This window comes from Corythoichthys intestinalis, chromosome 13 (assembly GCF_030265065.1).
Source record: "Corythoichthys intestinalis isolate RoL2023-P3 chromosome 13, ASM3026506v1, whole genome shotgun sequence".
In the NCBI taxonomy this organism is placed as follows: Eukaryota; Metazoa; Chordata; class Actinopteri; order Syngnathiformes; family Syngnathidae; genus Corythoichthys; species Corythoichthys intestinalis.
The window spans coordinates 38,221,462-38,241,527 of record NC_080407.1 but is presented as its reverse complement, the minus strand read 5'-3'; the positions used below and the strand labels follow the sequence as shown (position 1 = coordinate 38,241,527).

General features: G+C 43.4%; 1 long non-coding RNA gene across 1 annotated transcript; it reads left to right on the top strand.

The window, feature by feature from the left end:
* The first annotated feature begins 1,752 nt into the window (after window positions 1-1,752).
* LOC130929218 (uncharacterized) lies at window positions 1,753-7,622 on the top strand. The gene is made up of 3 exons (XR_009066844.1): window positions 1,753-1,858; window positions 2,801-2,887; window positions 7,326-7,622. It is a non-coding gene; the product is annotated as an uncharacterized LOC130929218 (long non-coding RNA).
* The last annotated feature ends 12,444 nt before the right edge of the window (window positions 7,623-20,066 follow it).

Genomic DNA, 20,066 nt, shown 5'->3' with positions numbered 1-20,066 from the left:
ACCTATCAGGATGCTAACAATAAAGGAGCCGGAGAGATACAACAAACGGCTGCATTTGCTCACTGGAGATACAGCCATTACTTCACATATCCGTCCAGTAAAAATGACAAAAATATCTCCGTGCGTTGTAAACTCTGCGCTGGCTCAGAAAGACTGTCGACCGCTAAAAACTGGACATCCAATTCAACAAGGAAGCACTTGGAATTACAGCACAACGCGAAAAACCTTGAAACAAAGCCGGCCGGTAACTAGACAGCCAGCACTTCTACAGTTTGTAACCAGCCTTTATAATATGTGTAATTATGTACATTTTATAGTTAGAGTTTGTAATCATAGGTGGAGTTTTACATTTGTGGGATTGGGGGGAAAGCATGTTGAAGACTCTGAAACAAAAGTCAAAAGTTTGGACACACTTCATCATTCTTGCATTTTATATGTTTTCACTACTATTGTAAATTCTCACTGAAGACATCAAAACTGAACGAACATGTGGAATGGCAAAAAAAGTGAAATAACTAAAAACAGGTTTTGTATTATACATTCTTCAAAGTATCCACCTTTGAGGTGTCTCCAAACCTTTGGCCACTACTGTATATATATATATATACACACACACACACACACACACACACACACACACACACACACACACACACACACACACACACACACACCACACACGCACACACACACACCCACACACATCTTGACACTGTTCGAGTTCAATCAACTGTTCAAGTTGTTGTTGGTAGCATTTGAAAGCTTAGGTTTAAAGAAATTCTAAATATCCATCTTGCCTCATCTGGTGTAGTTTTGGCTAAGCAAAAGATAGTCTCCAAGGTCACATGATCTGTTAGAGAAATGATTCTGACACATGATGAAAACTTTACGCTGTAGGATTTTTGGTCATTTCATTAATTTTTGTTGTTTGTTTTATTACTTTACAACTTTAATAGACAACATTTTAACGGCTAGGTCTTTATTTTAAAGGGGGTGTTCAGAATTTTTGACATTATGCTTAATCTTGCAGTTAGCGGGGGTTTCATTAGTCGTTGGAGTTTATTTAAACAAATTTCGTGCAGTTTGCCAGTTATTTGTTAGTTTTAGGGCTCCGGAATGGCTAAGCTAGGGCGAGTCAATGGTGCTTGAAATCAACTCCATCGACTAATTAAAACCCCGCTAACTCAAACATTAAAGGGGAACTCCGGATTTTTTGACATCAGGCTTAATCATCGAGTTAGGTGGAGTTAGGTCAGTGGAGTAGATTTCAAAATATTACGTAGCATTTATTAGGCTTTTATTATTTTTCAGGGCTCCGGAGTGGCTATGCTAATGCAAGTCAATGTGCCCAATTAGCATGCTAATAAAAAGCGATATTCACAGATCTAACACAGTCAAATAAATTGAAAACGCAGCTCAATGTACAAAAATCCCCTGCAGCCCAAAAAAATGTCGCACCAAACTGCCGTAATTTATTCAATTCTGCGGGACTATTGTTTCTTATGCGTAATGACACTCCACTAGAGAGCAGTGCTACGGCCACTTGTCTTCACGTCAGTCTGCACGAAAGGACGTCAGCATGGTGAAATGTGCTTTTTAGAACTTGTGGAGACTTACAGAAGAAATGGACAAAAGAAAGTGTCCACCGCTTGCCTGTGAAGAACGAGGAACTATATAAACTTTGGTTACTCTCTGCTGGATATGACATTCACACACCGGTGGAAAAAGGACTAAAATGGCGAATTTGCAGCATTTCGCAACAACCGACATCAGGAAAACATTTTGTGGCTATTCTCTCCTGAAATCAAATGCTGTGCCTTCGACTGCCCAAACAGCTTCAAGATCTTCTGATAAACAGGTAAAAAAAAAAATCATGTATGGAAATATATCGCATATACACTTCTACTAGGTGTTGGTGTACATGCACGCCAAAAGCGAGCTACTTGTAACAAACATCGGGCATATTTATGGTTTGTGTTTTTAAATAGGAAACAACGATCAACTTTCATATAACCATCCCAAATGCAGTAAATTATTCCAATTTGGGTTGGGTTCGGTTTACAAATGGTTCGTAATTGGTTTATGTTGTGCCGTTCATAACTTCGCAGGGTGATCTTTTGCCCTGTCATGTCCTCGCGCGTCCCGAGAGGTTTTCTAAATTCATGTAGATGCTGCTGCTTTTTCTGTCTGCGTTCTACTTTCTCTTTATAAAACTCGGACATACGCAAATGTGTTAAACATAACTTCAAGTATTATTTCTTGAATTACAAGTGGCCCCCTTGAACACTTGATTTGAAAACTTGAAATTGCGTAATTTGCGGACTATAATTCGCTATGTTTTTCCCTCATTTTAAATCCTGCTGCTTATAGTCCAGTGTTGCTTATTTGTTGGGTGAATTGAAAATGTGTCCAAGCTAGAGTTCTGTAACCTATATACTTGCGCTCTATCACATGATGATTTTGGCACATTCTTTTTGAATCATCCTATATTATAGTATAATTAGTGTATAAATATTATAATTTAAGTTACTCGAGGCCGGGTCGAGTTTCCCCTTTTTTTGGAAATCTTAATATTGTCACCCTACCTATAGTTAGTAGTTTTCTTCGTCCCATTCCCATTCAGGCATTTATTTAAAATGTTGTCGTTTGCGTAAAAGCAGAACTGTATTTGTAAATATTAATGTAAATGCCTGAAATGACATGAAAAAAAAAAACAAAGCGAGCAGCTCTCTCTTTTGTATGATAGGCCTTACTAAGCCAAGCATTTGTTCATACTTTCTTTTGTGATAATGAAATATAGGTAAGATCTGCTGTACCACAGTCCACGCCAGTGAAGGATACCACATCAACATCAGGCCAGCCGAGGACAATTCAACAATCATCACGAGTAAGTGATCTAGTAATAATTGCCACACGATATTAGGGTTGGGAACCTCTGGGTGCCTCACGATACGATACGATTTGCGATACAAGACTTATGATAAAGATGATCTCACAAACAATACAACAATTATCGATAAATCGGTCAGGAAATGCTTCTAGGATATTCAACAAAAAAATAAATAAACAGAGAAACTGATTGGACCTCTACTAGAGATCCAATTAGTTCAAAGAGGGAGGGATGGCAGTGGATAGTTATTCGCTGCCAGCCAACTTTCCACTTCAAATGGATTGGACGTACTGTATTTGGCTCTCGATGAGCTCGATTTGGGGCATTTCACATCATTTCCAGTTTATTTTCGATAACTTCCTTTTAACGGGTCACTTCCTGTTGATTTAGGCTTACTGACCACTCAAAAATGTCCCCAAACAGTTAGGAAGCAATTCCAATGCAACAGGAAGTAACCTGCAAAATGCCCTAAAATGAACAAGAAATGACCTGTAAATGACGTGCTCTCGTTTCAGTGCCATTGACTGTGCTCAATGTCCAGTCCACTCAAAATGAATTGCATGTCTAGCGCCGTCAATGGCAGCCATTGAGCAAACATAGACACTCATCTAATAAAAGATTTTCTTTATTTTATATTTCTAAACAGTGACACCTTTTGAACACTGGCCAGGGCAAAGGTGGATCAGTTGATACAAATCACTGTTGTTTCCAGAGAAGGGTCATCTAACTCTAATCAGAATATTTTTTTGAGCATTGAGGTCCTCATTTGGCATTCGCATTCACACTAGCAAGCATCTTAAATATTTGCAAATGCAGGGCTACCTTGGCTTTGTCAGAAAATCAAGCAGACGACATTTTTACATATTCCTGTATGTGAATTGAGGTGCAAAGTTACGACAGCACCTCTCATTTACTCTCTACTTACTTCCTTCCTCTATTTTACGCTACAAATCTCTATAGCTTTATGTCCTGATAATTATGTTTTAGTGTTTGTTAACTGCTCAGTATGGTTGTCTAATGTGATTGAATTGTGCGCTTTTTGACAAAATTAGAAAGATAGAAAAAAACAGCTCAAAGTCCCAACACAGCTGAAGGTTGATCTCCTCTCCATCTCAGTCACATGGGTGGACTTCAATCAGGATCATTTCCACCAGCTCTTGGGCACAGAATTCCTCAGGGCACTGACGTACGTAAGTAGGAAACTGCAGCTAAGGGAGTCCTGCATTTGCAAATATTCAAATGCTGTTCGCAACTATAAAGAGTGCCCCCCCTTCACACTCAGGCAGCGACCCCTCTGCTTGATTGCTTGTTTGAGTGGTCTGTTGTTTGACAAAGCCAAGGTAGTCCTGCATTTGCAAACATTCAGATGTTAATTGTACCTATCCACCTGAGTTTGGTATAGTGGTCATCTAATGACTTTCTGGTCTTTCTTTATAGCCAAAAACACAATCCCCCTGCACTTCTAGTGTTTTAAATATATATCACTTTTTGGTGGGAGTATATCGATAACCTTTTGGGCTACAGACTATCGCTATATATCATCTTTTCTATATATTGTCCAGGGGTCGCGTTAACCGAATATTTTCCGTCGTTGACCGGTTTTTTAAAACGGTGACGGAAAAAACTGAAGTCCGTCCGTCTTTTTGACAGGTTGCAATTCACACCCCAGACCACAGGGTGGCGAGTGAGCATATTAATTAGCTATTGTCTCTCTTAATGCATGACGTCGTTGGCTATTCTGTCAGAATATTGTAGCGTCACCGGGGTCTGGCGGCAGCACCGTGATTGACACATCAACGCAAGGTTCTTATTGGTGCACCCGGTGTGCTAGCGCGTCATCCAATTGGTGGACTAGATTGCCGCCTGTGTATAGACAAGTTTTCGAGGTACTTCGGGTTTACTTCCTTACGTCTTCCTTCCCCTTCCATTTCCGCCTGTTTACCATTGAAGTCAATGGCGGTGGAATCGAAGTTGGAAGGTCTTTATACAAGATCCCGGGAATGTTATTTTGATGTAGGCGGGTGGAGAACCAAGCCAAGGCCTCCATGCTTCATACCATGTCGATTTCCAAACCATGGGTGCTCGTACTCGTCATACAGGAGGGAGGGAAGGAGATGTACAAAACTGACAGCTCCTGCAGTCATGCCCCCGCTGTAATGGAAGGTAATGTGCTCTAAAAATACGAAACCTAAAATCTGGCGCATGAAACGACTTGTTGCCTTTGCTATTGATATTACGATGATGATTGTAATTACGAAGCTTAATCATTTTTACAACAACTAGCTTCTGCTACTGCTGCTAGCCGCCTGTTGCTAATCGTGTTTGAATGCACCGCATAAATCCAAGTGTTACAAGTTTTTATTCATTTGTTTACAGCTGGGAAACACTGTTATAAAAGGGAAGACAACTTGACTTGTACGTTGATGGACATATATCGAACATATATCGTTTGCGTTCCACAATGATGATGACAGCTCGACTCCCGGGAGAGGCCGAGAGAGAGGCAGGAATTGTGACAGACGGTGGTTCGCCGAGATCGCCGTGATCCAACTACGAACTTGTGAACGGCAGCGTCTTTAAATATATGCTATTGGAGCTGGAATTACCGAGGACGGGAAAAAAAACACATCTAAATGCCGCCGAGGGGCTCCGTGATGTCGCTATTTGTTCACGAGGCTCCGGAGCTCTGCGGTCTGTTATCACATTCTCGTATGCTATTTTTGCAATACTTTTATAAATGTGATTTATTGACCTGTTTTGGAGTGCACCAATCGTTTAAAAAAAAACAAGAAATGGAATCATGTCTAAATGTTTTATTGTGATCAATGCCTGCAATAAAAAAAAGAATGACATACTATTTGTGTTAACATCATATGTACATAACCTTGTAGCATTTCCTTGTAACAAAAAAATCCATGTCAGCCCTTCTGCAGTCGGCAAATGTAATATAACTTGTAATTTCACCACATTTTGGTCACTAATGGCCGTAGTATCAATCCATTCCTCACGTTAACAGGCTGACCGTTGTTAATAATTTTGTCCACAAATGATCAACGAAGTGACACTAACTGCCATCCAATCTCATCTACGTGTCATATTTTTGAAGATTCCATGGGTTGCTCTGGCTTGATTTCGTAGTTTTATCGTCGTCAATACACTGCTAATACACTGCTACTCAACCGGACCGGAAGTGCGAAGCAGACATTTTCCAAGATGGCGGAGCCCATATTTCGCTCAGGAAACTTGTCTATAGACCCCAATCACATGACGTCACAACTCCGCCCCCTGACTGGAGCAGCCATATTGTCCGTCAGCTCGTCGTGTTTACACATTACCGCTACGTACATGCCTCCTATTACTGCGTGTTTTTCTGCTCGTTAACATTAATAATCAAAATGGCGAAGGCATGTGTGGCGGTCGGTTGCAGTAACAGAGAAGATAGACGGAGAGACTTGAAGTTCTACCGTATTCTGAGAGACCCGAAGAGGAGAGCGAGATGGACTGCTGTAATTCGACAAGAAATCGGCACCAAACGATCACCACAGACTATGTAGTAGTCATTTTATATCTGGTAAGATGCATTTAATATATATTTAGAAGATTTTGGGCTTACAACCACAATTAAGATCATTGTGTGACGTTGGTGATTGGGGTCTATATAGTTGCCTCTTTTTCTTTGGGAGTGGAGTTTTGTTTGTTGTTGTTGTTGGCGGTAAGCAGAGTAAAAAGAGGGAGAAAAATACAACTTCCGTGTCTAATTTTTCGCCGCCAAGCAAGCGTTACAAAATTAAAAATGAATGAAAACTAAATACTATTGAATATGTCATCATTATCATTTTAAAAATTTAAGTGACTGGTAAAAATAGATTATGACCGGATTTTTATGACCCTGTCAGTCAAAATGACAATGAAAATGTCTAGCGCAACCTCTGATATTGTCACACCTCTAGACATGCATCCTGTTTGTTTAGCCTCTTCAACTATGAGAGATAGATTGACATTCCGAAACACTGAAGGACTAGACCTTTTACACACTACACTATTTACAACACTAATAGCTCACTTCATTTCTGATTGAATTAGAAGCAATTTTCCAAACATTTATTTTATTGCAGTAGAAAATGTTATCCTCTGCCATTGACATCCCTAGTCCATTACACATACATAATATAAATGCAATTTTAGTTTTGTTTAAAACAAAAGTACACAATGATGATCGACAGGAGCAAATTTGTGACTAAGTTGTTGCCTCATCAGGACACCAGATCGATTAAATCTTTTTGGTCTCCTGTATTTTTTGGCTGAACATGAAAATACTGCATTATTTAATTTTTTCTGATACTTGGGTTTGCCTTATTCCGTGGTGCGGTTGTGTCTATAACACTGGCGTATATCATGACATATCTCACAAGCTACTTTTTATTGTGATCTGTAGGTGACCTGGAGGTATACCACAGTGCGATGCTGAAGTACACCCAAAAGAGGCTCCACTTTGTCTATAACTCCATGAAGGCAAGGACACTAATGTCTGTTATGGACCACAATGAAAATGTCGGGCGCCAGCAACAGAGGAACGCTGATGGTAGGCTTACTCATACGTCATGGACCAAATTGAAATCTGTCAACATTTGTCCCATTACAATTGCACTCTACCTTTCTTATCGTGTACATATCTCTATCAAATTTACTCTATTAGGCACTTTGAAATACAGCTCGGAGTTTCCAAAGCAAACAAAAAGATGGGTTGCCCAGAGCTGTTACGAGCAAACAACGCTGACATTCAGAGAAAATTTGGTGGAAGCGTGTCCTGGAAAGACGGCAGGATTCATCATTAAAGTTTGCTGAGCCAGACTTCTATTTCAAGCCTCCAACTACTATTCCACCTAACATTGTAAACATCGAAAGGCCTGACAAAGAAAAAGTTATTTTACAACATGTCAGTCACTTTAAAAAATAAGTAGGCAGACATTTTCCTTTTTTTTTTTTAATAGATATTTTATAATGTAGATATTTTTGAATGGACAATAATAAAAAAAAAAAAACACACACATATTGTATAATTTGTGAAATGTGAAGGTTTAAAAGATAAAAAGTTTCTGGGTATGGAGGAAATGGTATGAAAAGGTATGCAAGTAAGTCGTACTTAGAAAAATTGCATAGCATCTTCAGCTTCCCTAAAACCATTGTAGTTCTCACTGACAGAAGGGTACTTCTCACGGATGCAGGAGACGACACACGATGGAAGAACACGTCGCTGGCCTCTTCCCAGATGTTCGCCTTTCAACGCCCAGTCAAGAACAACCCTATATGCTACCAATCAGAGTTGCCTAAAACAAAACCATAATAGAGGGTGATTTAAAGGGGATGTTTTGGATAAGGGGGTGTGAGACATCAATAGAACCGTTATGTGCCAAGATAACAAATATTGATAAAGTTAACAAAAAAATCAATCACATTAATGAGCAATTATCGAAAATAGATCGAAAATGACGAACATTCCCGAAAGTGTTCCGGAAACAGCCGAATGGGGCGGCAACGTCACGACAAGTGATTGACAGTTGAGGCGGAGCTAGGTGCCATTGTTTTTTAACGACGAGAGAGTAGCGTTGGGGTTTGTTTGACGAAAACATCTCAGAAATGGTTCAAAACTGCTGTGCTATGTGGTGTACAAATAGTTATTTATCGGAATATAGTATCCATGAGTTCCCGAACGCGAAAAAAAAAGCTGGACTACGCAGAAGATGGGTAAAGTTCGTCCGTGCAAAGAGGGCTAATTTTCTAGACACAGCCTCCGGCACGCTTTTCTGGGGTGCGGTGCCGACCATACACGCGCAGCGACCGAAATGTCCCGAGATATCAAGAAAAAGGATGATGACTAGCCAAGGAGGCTAAGGCTAAGGAAAAGAGGGGAGCAGCCAAGATCGAAATGGCCAGAGTGAGTACTCTTTTATAATTAAAAAAAAGTCACGCATTGGATACAGGACTGGACACATGTATAAATTATCGTTCGTAAAATATATAGAACAAATCCTCTGATCCCATTCATATTTGTGTCTGTTGGCAGAGCCAAAAGCTATGATAGCGCAATAAATGATAATTATTCTATGCATTCCTTTATTTGCAGTCACGGTGTATCAGCTTCACAAAAAGAAATGCAAAACAAATCATTGGTGTTTCCCACACGATCCGCTGCCGATGTTTCATCAGTGTCATTGCTCCCATGAATGACCGTTTCATTACGCAGCATTGGCGTTGGTTTGGGCTCAAATTGCTAACCTAAAACACCGATTAAAGCTTCATAACTCTCCTCGTCACCATTAGATGAACATTCGTTACGTCCTTCTACGTCGGATTCGTCGCTGAAACTAGAAACGAAATTGTCTGCCATCATCGCCGCCATTCAGTATTAAAGCACTGAGCCTTTTTCTTGTTGAAGAAACAATTCTGAATTCTCTTTTATTGACAACGAGGGGTGTTTCTTCATGAGGGAACCTGGAATATGTGCAGGACGAACACAATGCATCAGCATAAACAGCTCAAAACACCCCTAATTCTCCCCTCACTAGAAGGAATTCTATTGATGCAGACAGGCGCTGCCCCCCTAGTGGCCGGTGGGACTCTCTTCACTTGTCGTGACGTCACGCACACAATCTGCCAGATCTCGGGCGCCGGTCGTTTCAGCTTGACAATCGAGCCAAATTTCTCTCATTTTCTTGTGTGTAATTACACGAAGTGGCATGATATGAATACAAAAGGCATGCTTTTATGGATAAATGATGGAATATTAAAAATTTCCCAGGGCGCTACATACCCTTTAACAAGAAAGAAATCATCATGTTGTAGATCAACAGTATATAATAAAAAGTTACAGAACTCTAGATTATTTAGCAATACACATTTTAAATATACCCAGCAAATAAGCAGCACTTGACTACAAGCAGCAGGATTCAAAATGAGGGGAAAAAGAAGCGACTTATAGTCCGCAAGTTACGTAACTTCAAGTGCTCAAAGGTGCCCATCACCGGCACTTGTAATACATGAAATGATACTTGAAGTTATGTTCAATACATTTGCCTATGTCAGGGTTTTATAATGTTTTTCATTTTTGACATATCCCGTGATGATTTAGGCACATTCTCGTAAATAATTGCCATACAGCTACTGCTTTTGGTAATGACATCATGCTTTTACGCTCACAATGCATTACAGTTGAGATGATATAAGTGCTTACCTGAAGTAGAATGAAGCTTAGAGTATACCATAGGTAGTTTTATCATGAGACCATTACGAATATTCGTCCAGCGGTGTTCGGCCGTTTACGCTTTTTTGTGGCGTTTTCCCCGCCGAAAGGGATCCGAAAGAGAACACACTGGATAACTCGGCTTGTGCTCACAGTATATTGTTGGTTTTTTATTGTTGATTTGTTTTGGAGTAGTAAATAGCAAACACCAAGCAGGTTATAAACCTATAAATGCAAGCAAAGAATGTATATATGTGTATAAATATACAAATTATGATCATGCTAAATACAAATATACACAAAGCTTCTTTATATCTAAATGAATAAATAATACACTGTGCATAATATATATAATTCATTCACAATTAAATTGCTCAGATTGCAATAACCAACTATTATGCAGTATTTTAAAATCACATTTTACATTTTTAACCGTTTAATCGTTATTCTTTAGGCAATAGTTGCATCATTTAGACACTTCAAGTCACGAACGCCGTCCAATGCTTTGAAAGGGTGGCGGCTAACGGCATGAGGAAATGTAGTTTTTTCCCGCAAGCATTCAGATTATAAGCACCAATACAGCGGGTCCCGAGACTACATTACCCATGGTTCACCGCGTGCCCTGCACCGCTCGCTGATTCGCTGCGAGATTGACTCAGTGGCTACGCTAAACCAACGCGCTCGTCGCCAACTGTCAGCTCTCAGCGGATCTCGTAACACACAAACTGGAAGGCCATTGAGTGATCGCCATGAAAGAAACGCCAAGCCATCTAAAGCAATGCAGTAGGTGCAAATACATAATACAAATACAAGCAAATGAGCGGCAAACTCACTGGTGGTGCGCGTCTCTTTCGGCAACGTGAATGTGAATGACAGCCACGCCGACCCAGCTTCCGCTTAAATGCGAATCCACACCCCTTTCCAATTGACAGTGAATTAACCCTTTCCCGGACAAGATAGCAGGTGAGGCACAATTTAAACACGTTTAACCCAGCGGACGCAACACCTCCCACTTGACCGACTGATAATTCAGAGAGGTCACCCACTTTAACACCACATCACAATTTTTTTTTTTTTTTTTTTTTTTTTTTTTTTTTGTATTGAGTAAAAGTTCAATCTTACTTGCCAACGAAGATGATGATGCCAATGTCACTGTTCGGGCACCTACGCTGACAGGGGTGTGTACTGTCAGGGCACAATTATGTGTGTACTCATCTTCGTGTATGTGCAAATGTGTGTCCCAGTGGCAGCGCTTGGGTGTCGGGACAATTATGTCATGATGCGGTACCTCCAGAACCAGGCGATGGATGACATCAGCCAGTCAGCTTGTGCCTTGCCTAGCAGAACCATTCTGTTCTTCAGTGGGAATGAGGACAACCAATCTCCTGATGTCTCTCCGGAGGATGACTGTCGTCAGTTGTTGTAGGTCCTTTCTGCGTTGCCTGACTGCTAGCACTGCAGGCAGGCCAGCACACATCTTTACATCAGCGTCTCGAACAAGTCCTTTCTTGTCTGGGTAGACTGCTTGAATCCGTCCAAGACGGAATTGTCCTCGCAAGGCATTCTGGTCAGCGATCCACACGATGTCGCCAACTTCAACGTTCCTCTTCGTGTGGTGCCACTTTGGCCGAATGAATAGATTAGGTCCAGCAAGCTCACTCCATTTCGACCAGAACATGTCCACACTGATTTGTATGGCTCTCAGACGGCGCCAGGGATGGATGCAAAGCTTGAGGCCATCCGTGTCGCCTCCAAGTCCAGTTCGTCCGAGGAGTAGACTGTTAGGTGTGATGTACTCGACTGAGTCTTCCTGGATTTGTGCTCTGGCATCAATTGGCCTTTCATTTGTGAGGTTAGCTGCTTGATAGAAAAGGGTTTGGAGTTCACTCCAGGTGAATGAGCCTTCTGTCCCTCCAAGACTCATAAGGGCTCTTTTCAGGAGCTTTACTGCAGCTTCAGCAGCTCCGTTACGATGAGGTGCGTCAGCCGGATGAAAGTCCCATGACCATTCTGTTCCATTCTTGGCGGCTTCATTCTTAATGGAAGCTTCCTGCAGGCTCGCCAGGTGTTTGTGCAGTTCCTGCAAGGCTGGTTTAGCGCCAACAAAGTTTGTTCCCCTGTCAGACCAAAGTCTTTTTGGATGGCCTCTCAGAGCTACAAAACGAGAGTAGGCTTGGAGGAAGCTTTCAGACGATTGGTCATCAACAAGATCTGCATGAACTGCTCTTGATGCCATGCAACAAAACACTATGCCCCAGACCTTCTTGCTGGTTCTTTTCTTGACGGCATCCTTGATTTCAAAAGGGCCGAAGAGGTCAAGTGTAGTGTACTCAAATGGACTGGCACGCTCCGAGCGCTCTGGTGGCAAGTCGCTCATGATCTGCTGGCACATTCTCCCTTTCAGTTTACGGCAGGGAACGCAATCATTCAGGATTTTCTTCACTATTCTCCGACCTTGTACTATCCATGCCTTCTTCCTCGTCCGCAGCTGTGTGGTAGCAATGCCTTCGTGGTTCTTTTCATGGGCATCTCTCGTCAGCAAGGTCGCCAACCAGGAATGGAATGGGATAAGTGGAACAGCTGTCCCACCTTCCTTCCAGGACTGGATTCTGCCTCCACAGAGAAGGAGTCCAGTGTCCTTTTCCTTGTGGACCACCAAGCGATTCAGTGTAGAGTCATTGAACTCAACTCCATCTTGGGCTGCGAGGGCCAGATCTTGGAAGGCTCCTGCTCTTTCCTTAGCACTCAGTATGGAGTTGGTTTCCTCCCACTTTAGTCGATCTGGTGTCTTGAGCCTCCTAAGCCAGATCTCAGCGGCTCGTCGAGCCCAGGCCAAAGTTCCACACAACTTCGACAGGGAACTGAAACGCTGAGGCTCCACAAGGTGCACCAGTCCAGTGCTCCAAGTTCTTTGTTTGCCTAGTACTGGCGCTGGTTCTGGACCAGCTGGTTGCTCTGGCTCTTGGAGGGTTGTTTCGTCTTTGGGGCCGGTCTTTGTCTTATGGTCTGGTTGGACCCTGGTGACTACCGCAGAGAACCCCTTCCGTTGTAATTTTCCTACATTTTCAGCAGCTGAGGTTGTTATTTCGCTAGCCATTTTCATGGGCCAGTCCTCCTCTGGCAACTGTAGGAACTCGGGGCCTTTCTGCCACGTCGAACCTTCGCCAAGTTCCTCAGGGGAAGCTCCTCTGGTGAGGATGTCTGCGATATTTCGGCTGCCTTCAATCCACCTCCAATTCTCCACTTGTCCAGCTTTCTGAATCTCACCAATTCGATTGGCAAAAAATGTTTGGTAGCCATAACTTTCCTTTTGGATGGCTGCCAGGATCGTTTGACTGTCAACGAAGTGGATCCAGCGCTGTACTTTAATGCGACAGTGCTTTTCAAAGTACTGCCTTAGGCGGGTAGCAAAGACTGCGCCGCAGAGCTCCGCCTTGATCACGTCCCCCTTTTGGTCTAGGGGAGTGAGTTTTGCTTTGGACTCCACCAACTTTACGATGATCCCATTTGGGGTTGTCCACCGAAGGTAGAGCACTGCTCCATAAGAGGATTCGCTCCCGTCTGAAAATGTAATTCCCATTGGTGGGCCTAGAGCGTCAGGTGGTGTCAGGCTTCTCTCGAATCTGACTTGGCTAAGTCTTATATACTCTTCAAAGAGTGTTATTGCTGCTTCTCGGAGTCTGGGCGAGAGAGGGATGTCCCATGTGTCCTTGGCAGGGTTGTCTTTGCCGGCTTCTTGGAATGACTCCCGCACTAGCATGACTCCCTTTTGCTTGGCTGGTGAGGCAAGACCAATTGGGTCGTAGAAACCTGCGATCTGGCTGAGCAGGATACGCCGTGTCAAGGGGGTTGGTGTGCAGTCCCTGACCAGCTCTTCACTCAGATCGAGTCCAGTTCTCATTTTCCCCATTTTCTTGGAGAAGTTGATGGAAGTCAGGAGCCGAAGCTTGTCTGTCTCGGGTTCGTAGCCGACACCCAGAGCTTTGTTCTCCTCATCCTTCATTTGGTTTGGCAGCACTAAGGTCCTGGGAGCTTTTGTTTCAGCCCTGATGTCAGAAGGTTTACCACTCCTCCCACTTTGGTGCGACAGGACCCAAGGCTTGAGGTGGAAACCTCCTGCTTTCAGAATGTCCACCACCCCTCTGGTGATCTTTTGCAGGGTTTCGAGGTCATCATGAGAGGTCAAGATGTCGTCAACGTAGCTATCCTCGGTCAGAACCCGACGTTCTTCAACCCTGTCAGCAAACTGGGGAAGGTTGGCCGTCTCCCTCATGGCAACTTGGGCGATGCAACCAGCGGGTTTGTCACCGATGTTTACCCTGACAACAGCGAAGACCTCTATCTCATCCTCCAGGTTATCCCTCCAGAGGAAGCGATGTAGGTGGACTTCCTTTTCCTTCAGCCACACTGAGTTATACATTTTTGTTACATCGCCCAGTGCAGCATGTTGGCCACTTCTGAACCTCAAAAGCACTCCCCGTATTGGGTTGAGAACATCGGGGCCCTTGTACAGGAGATTGTTGAGGCTCATCCCTCGGAACTCTTGGCTGCTGTTCCATACGATCCGCACAGGGGTTGAAGTGGAGTGAGGGTTTGGTGCTATTAGATGACTTATGTACCATGTTGGTCCAGTCCAGCTGTCAATTTCTTCCTTGGCGAGTTTGACAGCAGCTCCTCTGGACACCATTTCATGGATTTGTTCTTTATATGCGGCTTTCCACACAGGTTCCTTTTCTAGGCGTTTCTCAGTGCTCCTGAAGGTCGCCTCAACTGCTTGACGGTTGTCCGGCAGAGTTGCTGGGTCACCCTTCCAGGGATACGCTGCGTCCCAGTGGGGGGAATTGCTGTGTTTGTCAGCCAGCACGTAAGTGATGCAGGCTTTTATCCTCTCCAGGTCTTTCTCTTCACTGAGAGTCATTTCCTTCCCACCTGGGGAACATTTGCCACACCTGCAGCCACCACACAGGGGACTGCAGGCTGCTCCGATACTATCCCACTTGAACCATTCAAGGACCTCCTTGTTTGTGGCCGTGAAGCTCTGGGAAGCTGTGTTCTCCTCTGCTGCTTGGTCAAAGATGGTCTCTTTGTATGCCACCGAAGCAGACCTCATGCTCCTTGCAAGGTGGGTGTCAGAGCGGTACACGGCAAGGTCGACAGCCTCAATGAGGTTGGGGTGGGTTCCTCCGACGGTCTTGCCCAACGGGCCGTCCCAGAGCACAAGGTCTCCCACAATCCTGGTTGGCTGAGGAACAAGCCGACCCTCACGGTGACTAACAAGAAGGTCTATCTCCTTTGGCCGTACCAGCTCAGAAGCAGGAACATCAGGGAAGAATTTTTGTAATTGCTTGGGTGAGACTGACTGATTCACCTCAGCAATTTTCTCCAGGCCGTAACAGAGTATCTTGTGGTCTGCTACGTTACCTTTGGGTGATTTCACCCTCAGCCGAAGGGAATATCTCTTTGTCAGGACAGTCTTCCTCATACCCCCCACCCCATGGACTATCAGCTTGATGTTGTCGCCAGATAGACCAAGGCGGTTGGCTGCTTCATGAGTGATGTAGTTTGTATCGGAGGCGAGGTCGATGAGGGTGCCAATTAGACAGCCTGAATTTGTTGTTGCTTTCAGGAGCATCATCACTACTGGGTGTTCCTTCAGTTCATCTCCAGTGTTGCTGCATACAGTTGATGAGATTTTGTTTGAGAAAACCTTCTTGCACCTTTCTCTTTGTTCTGGAGTGAGTTCTGCCAGAAACTCCTCCTGTCTCTTGGTCAAGCCAAGGCTCTTTCCTTCAGCTTGTGTGCTGTTCCGGTCCTCACTCTCATCCTGTTTTGGAGTAGGTGGCTTGGGACAGAGGAGATAGTTGTGGTCCGAAACCCCTGATCCCCTACAGGTTGGCTTTGGGCAAAGGAATCTCTGGGTACAGCCGTTGCCATCCTTGGTGTGAGGCCGCAAGCATTTGATGCATGACCCAATCTTCTTCAGATGAGCCTTCTTACCAGCAAGGTTTTGTTCTCTGAAGGCTTTGCACGCAAATAGCCTGCCAGCATGCTTGTTGTCACCGCACATAGTGCATTTAGCTTGAACGTCTTGTTGACCAGTTGTGGATTTAGTGGAGGCTTTCTTCACCTTAACAACCGATAAACTTTTCTCCATTGCATCCTTTTCCACTGAGCTTGGCTCTAATTGGTCCAATTCCTCCAGAATCTCCTCTTGTTTTTTCAGGAACTCCAAGAGGCAATCAAAGTGGTTTGTTGGAGAGAATCCAGAAGCAGGGTTGGACTTATGCATGATCCATTCCTTTTTCAGTATGCTGGGAAGCTTGCTCTCGAGAGACTGGCAGACAACCCGATTTTTTACAGCATCCTCTTCTCCAAGAATCTGAAGGTTGCAAAGCGCTCTTTCCACAGCCTGTATTAGTTCAATGGTTTTTCTGGGGTTGTTACTTTTCAGAGGGGGAAGAGCCTGGACCTCGTTCGTGATCAACCAAACGATCTTCTGCTTGTTTCCATACTTGTTATCCAGCAGCCTGAATACATCATCGGCTGAACCACAGCTGGATAGAACAAGTTCCCTTTTAACCTTTTCATGCAGGCTGCTTAGAAGGTGGAACTTTTTCACAGATTCAGCTCCATATGGGTTGCCTAATAACTCCAGGTTCACCCATTCAGCCTTCCACCTGTAGTAGTCCCTCATATCACCAGAAAAACTGGGTAGTCTTGCCCTTTCAAGACTGATTTGGGGCTTTATAGCGATAGCTCCCTGAACATTACTGTTGTCGATTTGTGGTGAGAAAGGCTGGGTGATTGTGTTTGGGGTCCCCGCTCCAAGGTTTGGAGTAAATGCTTTCCAGGTGTCAGGTCCTGGTTTTAGTTTGACAGACTCGGCTGGGGGAGACTGCCTGTCCATCCTGGACGCTCCCACTCCGGAATTTGGGGCCAGTGGTTCACCACTTTGCTCTTCCATTTCTTCCTCTTCCAGCTTGTCTGACAAAGCCAGGAGCCTCTTCCTCAATGTTCGGTAGCATAACCTCAGATCAATCAACCTAGAGGCGGGAACCAATTCCTTCCACTCCACCAGCATGTCACCGAGTTCCGAGACCTCTCTGTCCAGACCTTTATTCCTAAGCCTGCGGTCCTTAATTGGTTGTTGAGGGCTGACTTCGTCCTCTTCAGCCTGAGCAACTGCAGATTCAGCGACTTTAGCCTGGGCGGAAAACATTTCCTCGGCGTAGCCATTCCAAAAGGCTTCTTGGGTGGCTCGTTTCACCTCTAGGAACTTTGCCTCGCACTCAGCAGTCAGCCTGTCAACGTCCAAAGCGGACTCTTTAACCCTTTCATCATCTGACTCTCTCAAGGCGTCGGCGTACTCAAGCCCTGTATCAACAACTTTAGAGAAGTCCAGTTTGAGACTCCTCCATTCTTTTGGAACCTCACTTGGATCCAGAAGTCCAGCCGCCAAATAAGTAGTAAGCGCATTTCCTTTTCTGGTGAATGACGCCTGCGCTTTTGAACGAGCACTTTTAAGTTTTTTCAAGTCATCCATCTCAATTCCCTTTTTTGTTAACCGGAGAGCCGACTGTTCAACCAATGGGGTCCGTTAAAGACTTTTCTCCACTTTTATGGTCCGACTGGCTCTTTTGCCCTAGCTCAATGGGAATTCTAGCTGGCGATTTGACTTGATTGGCTTCAGGTGCCGTCCAATATCCGACTACAGAACCCTTCCCAGGATGGCACGATTGTTTGTCCAGATTTTGGTCCCGGTCAGCTCCAATAAATCACTGGAGTGTTAGGTTGACCAGGGCTGGATTGGCTTTGCCTCCTGGTTAGCAAGCTGCTGCTACACTAGCCCAGTGCAGCACCGGTTTATAACTGTTCGGCCGTTTACGCTTTTTTGTGGCGTTTTCCCCGCCGAAAGGGATCCGAAAGAGAACACACTGGATAACTCGGCTTGTGCTCACAGTATATTGTTGGTTTTTTATTGTTGATTTGTTTTGGAGTAGTAAATAGCAAACACCAAGCAGGTTATAAACCTATAAATGCAAGCAAAGAATGTATATATGTGTATAAATATACAAATTATGATCATGCTAAATACAAATATACACAAAGCTTCTTTATATCTAAATGAATAAATAATACACTGTGCATAATATATATAATTCATTCACAATTAAATTGCTCAGATTGCAATAACCAACTATTATGCAGTATTTTAAAATCACATTTTACATTTTTAACCGTTTAATCGTTATTCTTTAGGCAATAGTTGCATCATTTAGACACTTCAAGTCACGAACGCCGTCCAATGCTTTGAAAGGGTGGCGGCTAACGGCATGAGGAAATGTAGTTTTTTCCCGCAAGCATTCAGATTATAAGCACCAATACAGCGGGTCCCGAGACTACATTACCCATGGTTCACCGCGTGCCCTGCACCGCTCGCTGATTCGCTGCGAGATTGACTCAGTGGCTACGCTAAACCAACGCGCTCGTCGCCAACTGTCAGCTCTCAGCGGATCTCGTAACACACAAACTGGAAGGCCATTGAGTGATCGCCATGAAAGAAACGCCAAGCCATCTAAAGCAATGCAGTAGGTGCAAATACATAATACAAATACAAGCAAATGAGCGGCAAACTCACCGGTGGTGCGCGTCTCTTTCGGCAACGTGAATGTGAATGACAGCCACGCCGACCCAGCTTCCGCTTAAATGCGAATCCACACCCCTTTCCAATTGACAGTGAATTAACCCTTTCCCGGACAAGATAGCAGGTGAGGCACAATTTAAACACGTTTAACCCAGCGGACGCAACAAGCGGCAAAATAAGGCATGCAGGAATTCACTTACCTCATTGATAGCTGTCCATTTGGGCCTGCTGGCCTTGTTTTTTTCTTTCAGTTGATCTTGTCAACGAAGAAAAAAGTTTTCTAGAACACCTTTGTTGATAAGTGGTAAAAAGTCTTCGTGTTCACTTATGCATCGAAATGCTTTTTCATCGTCACTATGCAGCGATATATTGAGTTCATGAAAACTCGTGTCGGGAAGTTGCGTCGTTGCCACAAAAAAAAAAAAAAAAAAAAAACTGCGGTGAAAAGACCAACGTGATATCCCTCCGCCCTGAGTGTCCGGCGCTTGTTCTCTGCAAAGCAACTGAATTACTAATGTTGCTCTTCATACTGCAGTTATAGACATGCTATGGTAAGTTTTAATAACTTTATCCTGAAAACATAGCCAACACTACTGATTGCATGCGTCATCGGTGATTCTCCTGCGTGCATATGTTTTTTTTATTGGTATGCTAATTGGGCACATTGACTTGCATTAGCATAGCCACTCCGGAGCCCTGAAAAATAATAAAAGACTAACAAACGCTACGTAATATTTTGAAATCTACTCCACTGACTAATTAACCCCCCCTAACTCGATGATTAAGCCTGATGTAAAAAAAATCCGGAGTTCCCCTTTAAGCCTTATGTGAAAAACTGAATAACACGCGATGACATTTTTCTGTTATTTTTATGTTGAGGCAGCAAAAGGAGAACAAAGGGGAAAATGTAATGGATAAGTTACTTTTGAAGTAACTTAGTTACTTTGATAATAAAGTAATCAGTAAAGTAATTAGATTACTTTTTTGAGGTGTAATCAGTAATTAAATTACTTTTTTAAGTAATCCTTGACAACACCGGTCATCACCAAGATGGAGGCGCCAATGCACTATAATGACTGGAGGGGCTAAACTGCAGATTTAAAGATGCATTTCTCGTCATCTGAGCTTTTCCAAATTGTTGTATATCTTTGAATCGCCTCCAAATAAGATTTATTTATATCATATTAATATTATTTATTATTTCCAATAATAATGCTGTTTTTTTTGTTTTTTTTTGTCATACACTTTAAGAGTGTGTATATCAAATGCTGGGTCTTGTTGGTTTTCTGAGA